General features: G+C 43.8%; 1 pseudogene; it reads right to left on the bottom strand.

Moving 5' to 3' along the window:
• Positions 1–2,557: 2,557 nt before the first annotated feature.
• LOC127048340 (sphingosine 1-phosphate receptor 3-like) lies at positions 2,558–4,664 on the bottom strand (annotated as a pseudogene).
• Positions 4,665–12,044: the final 7,380 nt, after the last annotated feature.

The following is a 12,044-nucleotide window of genomic DNA, read 5'->3' as shown; positions in this document are numbered from 1 at the left end:
CTGGTGAGAATATGTTTCAGGTTGGCAGGTTGTCTGTGGGCGAGGACTGGCCTGCCACCCAAGGCCTGTGAAAGTGTGGGATCATTGTCCAGGATGGGTTGTAGATCTCTGATGATGCGTTGGAGGGGTTTTAGCTGGGGACTGTATGTGATGGCCAGTGGAGTCCTGTTGTTTTCTTTCTTGGGTTTGTCTTGCAGTAGGAGGCTTCTGGGTACACGTCTGGCTCTGTTGATCTGTTTCCTTATTTCCTCATGCGGGTATTGTAGTTTTGAGAATGCTTGGTGGAGATTTTGTAGCTGTTGGTTTCTGTCTGAGGAGTTAGTTGTAGCAGACCTTAAGGTGGCCATCCTGCAGCAAAAAAACTTCAGGACCAGAGAATAGAAACTGCTGAGCTTGGTTTTCACACCTCAACTGCTAGAAGAGGGCCTCATCCTCCCTGACAGAACTAACCTCGTTATCTCTAGCTTGCTTGCATATATATACCTGCCCCTGGCAAATTCCACTACATACATCTAACGAAGTGGGTATTCACCCACGAAAGCTCATGCTCCAAAATGTCTGTTAGTCTATAAGGTGCCACAAGAAAACTGAGGTGCTTTACCAGCCTGCTCCAGAAAAAATGTACTCTGCCACCGAAATTGCAGTCAATGAGATGCTGCTTAATGCAGTAGAAACATTTTGCTATCTTTCTCTTGTTTATAAACCTCTTTTTATTGCCTTTTATCTCCCTTGATAGATGTTAACTCATTTTGTTAGCTGTTCTAATTTTGTCCTGAACATGTTTCAACACAAAAAAGGTTTTCAGAAATGTACCTTCTATTACCCCCCCCCCCCCCACCCAAACCTCATGACAAGAAAGACAGGTCTGAATATGTTGAAACATGTTTGGGCTTTTCTGGACGTGCCTGCCTGTTCTAGGAGGTACATTTCTGAAATGAAGCTACACAACAATATTGTGGGGCAGGTAAGCATTACTACTGCCTTTATGGACTATATTTTCCTATACCGGTTTGCTTGGTGGGGGCTGTGCTTTGATAGGCTTTGCCCAAGATAGGGTTGTGTAGCTGTTTGTTGATCTGTTTGTATGATACCCGGCCCACTACTGGGGAGCTCCATCAAAACACACTTTGTACAATCATTTGCAACTGACATTTAAACCACACACTTCTGTTTTATTTTTACAACATCCTCCATTCTGTTCCCATAGCACATCTAACTGTTGCTCAACAGGATTTTGTAATTCGCTGAATGAAGAAGCCGCTGCCCCTTGAGTTGAATGCTCCTGGGTTAAACAGAGGCACTGCAGTGCATATCCCAATGTGATGATATTTAAAACACTCTTCATGCACAAGTTATCACTAATTTCTTTTATTTTTACAATTCATTTCATTTATGGTCTAGTTCACAAAGTCTTGACTGCTCTGGCCGAAGTCATTAAGGATGCACCCTAGGAAGTTCTCAGATTGTTTCTCTCTCAGGTAGGCTTGATGATTCCGTGCACAACAACTCGTACCATTGAATACAGAACAGTTTTACGGTTACAGCCTTGCACAAGCTCAATATCATATTTGTTCCTCAAAATTAGATAGTACAGGCCTAGAGAATAAGCATTCCCTTCTCTTTTGGCATCCTGTTGAATATCTGGTTTTGAGCCTTGGCAAAAGCAAAATTGGCCCAATTTGTTCACGTCTTCGGAGCTGTCAGTGTTCAGATTCCCTCAATCCTCTGAAGAACAATCACTCAGCAGCTGAAAAATGTACAGTAAGAAATGTGAAAGGCACCTTTGTATTTTTTTTATCATGTGCTTTTAAAACCTTTTACTTTGTGTGTCAAGAGACCTCTTTAGCCTGCGGCTTTAAAAAACACCAAATTGCCTCTATATGGGCTCAGTCCAAAAGGCTTTATTCAGTTGAGCTACAGCGGTCAGGTCCCCTCTAAGCCCCTACAGATTCTTAAATACAACATACCTGTGACTGGTCTCTGTATAACTCTCCATTGGAATTACTTGGGGTATCCTGGTTGGGACGTGTGGGAGTCGCAAACAAAACTTGGGTCAGTGGTCTGGCCTTGTGTTTCTCCTCTGCGTTGTCCTGGTGATCACATTCATCGGCTGCTAACATGTCTCAAACACCATTTGTGTCAACAATATATTTGTTTCTCCAATTCCCGCAACTTTGCCTGTATAACACCTCTTCATCAGCCACTTGACTGCTGGTGTTGGCCAGGGACTTTTAGGCCATGGCTACACTCACACTTTACAGCGTTGCAACTTTCGCTCTCAGGGGTGTGAAAAAACACCTCCCCTGAGTGCTGCAAGATACAGCGCTGTAAAGCGTCAGTGTAATCAGGGCGGCAGCGATGGGAGCGCAGCTCCCAGCACTGCACACTACACCCGTAAGGGATGTTGTTTACATGCAGCGCTGGGAGAGCTCTCTCCCAGCGTGGCCGCTCCGACTACACTCACACTTCAAAGCGCTGCTGGGGCAGCGCTTTGAAATTCCAAATGTAGCCATACCCTTATTAGGCTCTTCCATCTTTAATCAATGGGTGAGTTTGAATGGCCCATCCGCTTTTATACGATGGCTCTGCAATACTCTTAGCCAAAAGTTTAGGGCTAATGTTTCAAAAGTGCATTGTTCTCCCTCCCTAAGTAAGGAGGAACTTCTGTTTTAGGGCACAGGAGGATGGGCAATGTTGCACCCTTACTATTGTCTTATTTGTACATCTTACGCTTTCCCGAGTCAGTACTCTTACCGAATGAAAACCCAAACCAAAACAAGTTATGTGGTAAAAAGGTGATGAAGTTAAACAAGTGATTAATGCTTTTCCCTATGTTTTAACAGCATAAAATTGAAAAAATTGTATCCTAAAAAGCCATACATTGACTTTTGCCTGACTGCGTTGGGCTGAATAGGCGAATCTCTGGCCATGCTGTCTTCACTAGACAGACACAAACAAGACGAAAGAAAACCCGCTGCATTTCTTTGCTGGCCATACTGTAAATGTTGATATTCAGGGCAGAATTAACAACCACCAAGGCAACAGACCAGTCAGCCTTACATAAAACTGTGCATACTTTTACTTTGCAGGCTATGTGTATAAGGCACAAAATAAACAATGAAACCAACGGGCAATAAATGTCCTAAGCAGTGTCCTAGATCTCTTTGCGTTTTTATGCTTAGAGACATTATGTTTACTGGACTTTACCAATGTAAAAATATGCACATAAAGGGAAACCAAAATAAGCCAACTTGTACCAATAAGAAGGAAGCCCCTGTACTTTTTATTTGCATCATGAGGCCTCCTTTTAATCATAGTCAAACACCTCTTGATGGCTGTGGCTAACAAACTAAATGTGGAAGCCTCTAGGGCCACAAACATACTGCCTTCCCTAATAATCATTTGTCAACAACAAAAAGCATATGGATGTTCTGTTCCTCCGACAAGGACCCTTGTGTGCTTGTGCATGAGGAATATAGGCAGTGGGGTGCCTGGGCCCTGGACCCCTCTTAACTCATACCCTCTTTCACTTCAGCTGTTGTGATGGAGTAAGGAGTATTAACCTTGTAATGTTGCGTGGGAGTTTTAATAGTATATTGTCTTCTGCTAACGTGGGGCTTGCCTCCGTTTCCCTGGGGTACTGCACCAAAATTAGATGGTGATGAGAAATAAGGGAGTGACTTCACTGTGGGATGATACTTGACATCCAACAGGTAAATGATGGTAGCTGCCCTTCATAACCTGAGCCCAGGAGGGGGTTGGGGCCAGGTGACACCATCTGTCCGGGAAACTGGACAACGGCTGGAGGAGGGGCTGGAGTGTGTGGGGCTTGGTGAGGCAGCAGGAAAGGGTTTCAGTTTGGAGCTGGCTGGAGAGGTGGGGGTGGAGGTTCAGAACCTCGGTCTGAGCTCTCCACCTCCCAAGAGGGACTTGACTGAGGGGTCCAGTTTTCTGTACCTACAAGCTCTGTTTTAGACTGTGCTGCTGTTGTCTAACAAACCTTCTGTTTTACTGGCTGGCTGAGAGACATGGTGAATTGCAGGAAGTAGGGGGTGCAGGGCCTTGACTCCCCCACACTCTGTGACAGATGTGCCTTTTAATTTCTCCTCAGGCCCTCTGCATTAGGGCTTCATTCATCAAGACACCTCTGTTTTCAGTAATTTCTTAGGTCTCTTGTCTTCTGGCTTGTATTATTTAATACTGTAACGCATTTAGGGTTATAGCTTGTATAAACGTAAATTGTCAAGTGTTATATAAAAATGAAAAATTAATTCTCTAAGGTCTCTAGACAATGTAATAAAAATAAAAATGTAATTGTTGTTTTGCAGGTTCTGCTACAAAATAACTCCAAGCATGTTAACCCCCAGTGCTTTTGTTAATCTTATTTATTATTCCTCATAGTCCATTGTATGGGCAAGATAATGCCTTATAAAGAGGGAAACTGTTCCTGTATGATAAACACTTGTCCATGCTAAAGCATGACAACTAACAACCACCAAAAAAACTGTTTCACTAAAAAAGATTTGTCAGTTAAGAATATTCCTTTAAAATCCAGGACAGCTCTTGTCCTCTATGTCCCACCTGATGCCCTAAAATTTTAAAATATTTTAAAAAAACCAAAACCACACTTACTATGATTAAAAACTGTATGTTTAACAAAAGAGCATGGAGAAGCTGACAGTTTTAAATTTGGAAAAAGGCAAGAAGTGGAAGGGTGGGTGTGACTTTATTGATATAAACTGGGATCATATAGAACATGGTTGCAACAAAGGTCCTATAATGGCACCAAATCTTATGTAAAGGGGGTCATATGAGGTGTCTAAGACCAGGTTATAGGATGCTGGTTATGATTATGTGGTCTATATGTATGTATCATTTTGTAGTTGAATTTATGAGTATTAGCTCTATACTGTCTGTATTTCAACTTTGTGCTATGCTTCTGGGAGACATCCCAGACAAGTTCGTGTTAGCTCTGCCTAGCCTGCTTGATGGCCCATTAAGGACCATCAGCTCACAATTGACCCATTGAGAGGAGGCAAATACGCCTTGTAACTCAGCAGGATGTGCAGGAACTTGCCCATGTGACTGCAGACTCCATTTTGCTGTAATTTTCCACAGTGAGAACAAAGAAGTGTTCTTACCCCTGGAAGAGCCTATATAAGGCTAATGCCTCATCTCCATCTTGTCTTCAATCCTGCTTCTTACCTTTGGAGGGACTTTGCTGCAACCTGAAGCTCTGAACAAAGGACTGAATGACCCATCCCCACTGTGGATGTACTCCAGAGATTGGATTTGAACCTGCAGTTTACTCCATCATTGCTACAAGCCTAAACTAAGAACTTTGCCATTACTGTATGTAATTGATTCTATTTAACCAATTCTAGCTCTCATCTCTATCTTTTTCCTTGTATGAATAAACCTTTAGATTTTAGATTCTAAAGGATTGGCAACAGCATGATTTGTGGGTAAGATCTCTTGTGTATATTTACCTGGGTCTGGGGCTTGATTCTTTGGGATTGAGAGAACCTTTTGCTTTTATTGGGTTGTTGGTTTTCATAACCATTCATCTTCAGGAAGAGTGGCACTGGTGGTGATACTGGAAGACTGGAGTGTCTAAGGAAATTGCTTGTGTGACTTGTGGTTAGCCAGTGAGGCGAAACCAAAGTCCTGTTTGTCTGGCTGATTTGGTTTTCCTTAGAGGTGGAGAAACCCCAGCCTTGGGCTGTAACTGCCCTGTTTAAGCGATTTGTCCTGAATTGGCATTCTCAGTGGGATCCTGCCAGAACCGCATCATCACAGTGGGTAAGGGGGGTTGTTTCGTCTGATAACCGTATCAGAGGCTACACACTTACCTATAAACTTCATGCAGCCATAAAGCTATGGCTTTTGTTGTGTGCGTATGTGTGTGTTTTAATTATTGTTAAACCCATCCATTATGAGGTTTTAATGTATTATGGATTTCAAAGTTTTCTTCACAATTTACAGAGAGCAGTTTTTGTTGGGCTATTATTTTGTGTTCTGGGCAATTCATTTAGTCAAAACATTAAATAGTGTTGGTTTGCTTTTTAAAGAGCTCCTTTAAACATTTAGCAAGCTATAACACTCCTTTTGACATTTTAAAAAAATATCAAACCCTTCTTTACATGCAGGTTTTGTATACCATTGCTGTTCTCAGGAACTTATTTTTTCACAATTTACATTCCTGTAAACTATTTTTACAGGGTGTTTCTTACTATGCAAGTCATTTAGACAAAACATTATAAAATTTTAGTTTGCTTTCTTGCAGAGATGATAATTATGAAAATTAAATAATCTTAGCACCCTTTTAAAATGTAAAAACATGCTTGCATTATTTTAAAAATGCACGAGAGTGTAGCTTTCAAACACTTTATTTATTTAATTGTAATCCTGTGCTTAAAAATTCTTTTGCTGAAAAAGAAAGTTTTTTTGGGGGTGGGGTGGGTGGGGGGAAGGAGAGGAAGAGATGTTTCTTTTCTAAAGTTGCTGGATTCTTTGGCAAAAGACTTTGCTTCTGCACAATTTACAAATGTCAATTTTATTTCACTAACCCTAAAACATGAATTTTGGTTATTTTACCTTTAAAAGTCACAAAACTGTTTCAATGCTGTTTCAAAAGTTTATTTGTTATAACATTTTTAAAAAGTCAAAATCTTGTCCCTGGTGAAAAGGATAATTTAGCTCCTTTAGTCTTTAAGTCTTTAGAACAGTTTGGGATTGTTTGTGCCTCCTGGCAAAACTGTAAAAAGCACTATTTCTGCAAAGTAGCCCTTGTTTACAGAAAATATTACTGAGGTATAAAGTTTCAGTTCTAATACAGGGGGCAGGATGGGGGAGCATACTGCTTGCAAACTGCTGAACTCCCTTTGAAATAGCATAATGATGGGTTCTAAACATACATTACTTTAAATAAATGGAATGAGAGAAATTGAGATAAAGTTTAGACATATCATGGTAGATTGGGCACAGAGACTATTACCAGTAGCTCTTCAGACAGAGAGGTCTGGGAGGGAGAAGACCCTGCTGAAGTGGGACAAAATATGGGTTAAAAAAGAGATTACCCTCTATAGAACTACCCCTCTAATCCTGTCTATGGCGGAGGAGGGGTGTGACAAGGTAGACTAGGCCCAGAGCCCCCTGCTGGAGGCTTCAGGGTCCTGCCACACCTACCCCAGGAAAGGAGCAGAGCTCTTCCAAGTGGCCTAGAGAGAGACTGTACAGGAAGCAGCCAATCATAGGGAGGCTGCAAGGCACTAGCCAATCAAAGGATTGCAGGCTAATATAAAAGGCTCTGTAGTGTACCCCAGAGTCAGTTCCTTGCTGGAGTCAGTGGAGTGCAGATGGTGCTCCTGGCTGGCCAAAGGGAACTGCAGCAACATGGACAGTTCAGTGCTGGCAAAGACCATGGGAGCAAAAAAGAGCTCCTGTCTGGGTGTTGGGCCTGAACATAGAAGAGCCATGAGATACGGGTGAAGTATTGGTGAAGGCTGGGGCTGCAGGAAAGTGGCTCAGGGAATTGAAAGCAGTTTAGTTAAAGGGACACAGTGAAGTGTGGCTGTTACTCTTAGGGTCCCTGGGCTGGGACCTGGAATGGTGGGTGAGCCCGGGTCCACCACACCCTCATAGGCCACTGGGGAAGTGGCCTACAATTGGACAGTGATAACCCCCCAAAGGGAGACCTGAACTGTTAAGAGACCCAGCTGGGGCAAAAGCAGACCAGAGTGGGTGAAGAATTTGCAGGGAGGAAGCCTTATGAGCACGGCCCCCTACCAGGGTTGTGAGCGCTGAAACATGTTATTGGACTAGAACCCCAGAAGGGGTCTATTTGAGTTGTGTTCCATACAGATGGTGTGTGACTTGGCCGGGGAGCTGAATCACTAGAAACAACCAGAGAAACTGCCAGAATGGGGTCACCATAAACTGAGAAGTGCAGACACAGCTGACCTCGTGAGAGGTGGGAGCCTTGCCATTACAACATCTTAAATATGAATATCTTTGGTATTATAATGGCCCTCATCATCAGAGTATCTGAGCACTTCACACGCATTAATGCATTTTATCGTCACAATATCTGTGTGAAATAGGGAAATATTATCTCTCTTTTACCAATGGGGAATCGAGAGGGGCGCCATTTCAGATTTTGATGTGTGTGGGAAGCAACTTTAACCATGATTCCATGGGCTACTTAGGTACCTGAAAACTCCAGGGGTTTTTTGGCAGATAATTTATAAATTACCTGACAGGAGCACTGTATATAGTTCCTATATTAAAAAAGAGAAATAAATGTTAGCTGTGTCTCAGCTCTAGTACATATGCTCACATCTTGTATCAAGTCACTGAAGGGACACAAGCTAAGTTTAAAATTTTAATATATATTCTTACTTTGTTACTAACTCTTGAATAAAACAGTTGAAACAATTCTAGAAAAATCTAGATTACTTTCTATCATTTTTTTGCAGTTCACCAACCTTGGAATAGATCATTTAACTTCGGAAACATCCTATTAGGGCAAGGCCCCATGGGTTTATACTGCACCTGTCTGCAGCTCTAGAGGTGTTGCCTCACTAGAAATAATAGACTAGAACAGTGGTCCCCAACCCTTTTTGTCTGGTGGGCATCAGACGATGAGCCACAGAGGACTGTGGTGGTAGACAAGCATCTGCTGAAATTCAGCCAACAAGTGGCAATGTCAATAGGTGTTGCCACCGAAATTCTACTGACAAGCAGCAGCATCCAGAGGCATCACTATCAAAATACTGCCAAAAATCGGTGGCATTTCGGCAGCGACACCTCTGGATGACACAGTTTGTCGGCAGCATTTCGGCGGATGCTCTTCCACCGGCCAGTATGCGGGCGCACTTAGATGTCCCGGTGGGCACAATGGCTCCCGTGGGCACTGAATTGAGGACCCCTGGACTAGAAACTGACCTTAAACAGAAGTGAAGCTGACACTTCCAAGTCACTTCTGTTTAAAGGCTAGTTATTTTCCGAAAGGCTCTTAAACACAACACTACAGTGATTGAGTTGCAGTTCTCACAGGAGAATATTTAAAACCAAACACCAAGAAAATTCCACATTTTGAAGTTGAGACAAAAACTGAAACTTCTGATGTAGAACAGGGCACTGCAGGTGGGAAAGGAAAATAAACAGGCACAGGAGCTCTGGGCAGCTCTTCCTCTTGAAAGAAAGCTGAAGGGTCTTCTAGTCCTTAATTCAGTAAAACTTTTATTGCCATTGGTGCCTCCACTCATAGATATTAACATATGCTTAATAACTATACACTTCATACTTAAATATCTGAACCATCTTATCCAGGGCTACACATTTTATACACATTGGCTCAGGAACTACATTTTTTGACATTCTGAACAGTGCTGGGCACACAGATGGTACCCAGTGAATAATATAAATCATGATCATAAACGTTGACTTTATGGACTCTGTGGAGGCAATTTCTCTTCTTTGTTCTGGAGTTGAGCTGAAACTCTAAGAATTTGAGGCATAAACCCATCTGATACTCATGACACTTTCTCATTCCTTCCTTTTCTCAAACAAAAAATGACCAAACAAAATGGTTTTCAGTTAAAATGTAAAATTGCACAGCAGCCATTGCTCTACAACTAGGGCAGAACCTGCCACCCCTTGCAGGTTAAGTGGTCTGCTCTCATCTGACTCTCATTCTCTGTCCTTCCTGGCCTCTGTGCTGATTTTCATGCTGTCAACCATGACAGCCAGCCCAACCCACTAGGACTGCTTGCTGGAATCTCAGCGAACTGTCCGCCTTGGTTTTGCTCCCATTTGTCAGTCTTTTTTTTTTTTTTCCAGCAGAGAGAGAGAGAGGCCGCTGCCATGGACAGGGAGCTAGCCCTGAGAGACCTGGGTTCTACTCCCCACCATGGATTTCCTGTATGACCTCAGCAGGGCCGGCTCTAGCCATTTCGCCACCCCAAGCACGGCGGCACACCGTGGGGGGCGCTCTGCCGCTCGCCAGTCCCGCGGCTCCAGTGGATCTCCCGCAGACGTGGCTGTGGAAGGTCCACTGGTCCCGTGGCTCTGGTGGACCTCCTGCAGGCGTGCCTGCGGCTGCTCCACCAGAGCCGCGGGACCAGTGGACTCTCCACAGGCACGCCTGCGGGAGATCCACTGGAGCCGCCTGCTGCCCTCCTGGCAAGCGGCAGAGCGCCTCCCATGGCATGCTGCCCCAAGCACGCGCTTAGCGTGCTGGGGCCTGGAGCCGGCCCTGGACCTCAGGTCAGTGCCTTAGGGACAGAGTTTCAAAACTTTTTAGGCACCCAAAGATGCAGGTAGGATCTAGTGGGGTTTACAAAGCACCTAAACTTCTAAGCGCTCTTGAAAATCTTTTCTAACTGAACAAAACCCAAACACCCTTGCCCCACCCCTTCTCTGAGGCCCTGCCCCACTCACTTCATTCCCCCTCCGTCTGTTGCTCGCTCTCCCCGATCCTCACTCACTTGTTCATTTTCAACAGGCTGGGGAGGGTCCCTTTTCCACCAGGTGTTCCGGTTACTACTTCCAGATGTCTAGATCCCTAGACAGCTAAATTTTCAAAGGTATTTAGACGTTAGTCTCTCTGTGCCTCAGTGCCCCATCTGTACAATGTGGACAACAACACTGCTCTACCTCACTGAGGGGCTGTCATAAACAGATAGCTAAGGGTTAATGTCTCTTTCACCTGAAGCACCTGACCAGAGGACCAATCAGGAAACCGGATTTTTTTCAACTCTGGGTGGAGGGAAGTGTGTGTCTGAGTCTTTTGTCTGTCTGCCTGCTTTCTCTGAGCTTTGGAGAAGTAGTTTCTACTTTCTAGTCTTCTGTTTCTAAGTGTAAGGACAAAGAGATCAGATAGTAAGTTATATGGTTTCTTTTCTTTGGTATTTGCATGAATATAAGTGCTGGAGTGCTTTGATTTGTATTCTTTTTGAATAAGGCTGTTTATTCAATATTTCTTTTAAGCAATTGACCCTGTATTGTATCATCTTAATACAGAGAGACCATTTGTATGTATTTTTCTTTCTTTTTATATAAAGCTTTCTTTTAAGACCTGTTGGAGTTTTTTCTTTACTTCAGGGAAATTGAGTCTGTACTCACCAGGGAATTGGTGGGAGGAAAAAATCAGGGGAGATCTGTGTGTTGGATTTGCTAGCCTGATTTTGCATTCCCTCTGGGGGAATAGGAAAGTGCTTTTGGTTTCCAGGATTGGGAACGGAGAGGGGGAGTCACTCTGTGTAGTTTCACAGAGCTTGTGTCTGTGTATCTCTCCAGGAGCACCTGGAGGGGGGAAGGGAAAAAGGATTATTTCCCTTTGTTGTGAGACTCAAGGGATTTGGGTCTTGGGGTCCCCAGGGAAGGTTTTTCAGAGGGACCAGAGTGCCCCAAAACACTCTAATTTTTTGGGTGGTGGCAGCAAGTACCAGGTCCAAGCTGGTAACTAAGCTTGGAGGTTTTCATGCTAACCCCCATATTTTGGACGCTAAGGTCCAAATCTGGGACTAAGGTTATGACAGGGGCTGTTAGAAGCAATAGGTTAGATCTTGTGAGGGGCTCAGATACTCTGGTGATGGGGTCACATAAGTACCACAGGTAGAGTGGGAACTTCTCTGTACCACTCCTAGCCCTTCCCTGGGTTTTGGCCCCTTCTTTTCACCTTTGTCCCCAAATCCCCCCCTTTTCTGAATGTAACTGTGGCTCAGAGGGCCTAGCTGTATTTTTTCTGAGCCCCCTGTGTTCTCTCTAAACAACCCTTGCTTGCTTCCTCCTTCCCTGGCCTAGTTTTACAGGCTAGACTTCCAGATTTTTCATGGTGTCACCTTCAGCCCCCAACTAAATTCTCTCCAGAGCATCATCAAGGATCTACAACCTGTCCTGAAGGATGATCCGTCACTCTCACAGACCTTGGAAGACAGGCCAGTTTTTGCTTACAGATAGCCCCCCAACCTGAAGCAATACTCACCAGCAACTACGCACCACAAAACAGAAACACTAACCCTAACCCTAACCTATCCCTG

Source organism: Gopherus flavomarginatus, chromosome 3 (genome assembly GCF_025201925.1).
Source record: "Gopherus flavomarginatus isolate rGopFla2 chromosome 3, rGopFla2.mat.asm, whole genome shotgun sequence".
In the NCBI taxonomy this organism is placed as follows: Eukaryota; Metazoa; Chordata; order Testudines; family Testudinidae; genus Gopherus; species Gopherus flavomarginatus.
Note: the sequence above shows the minus strand (reverse complement) of the source record. Positions and strands in the feature narration are given on the sequence as shown.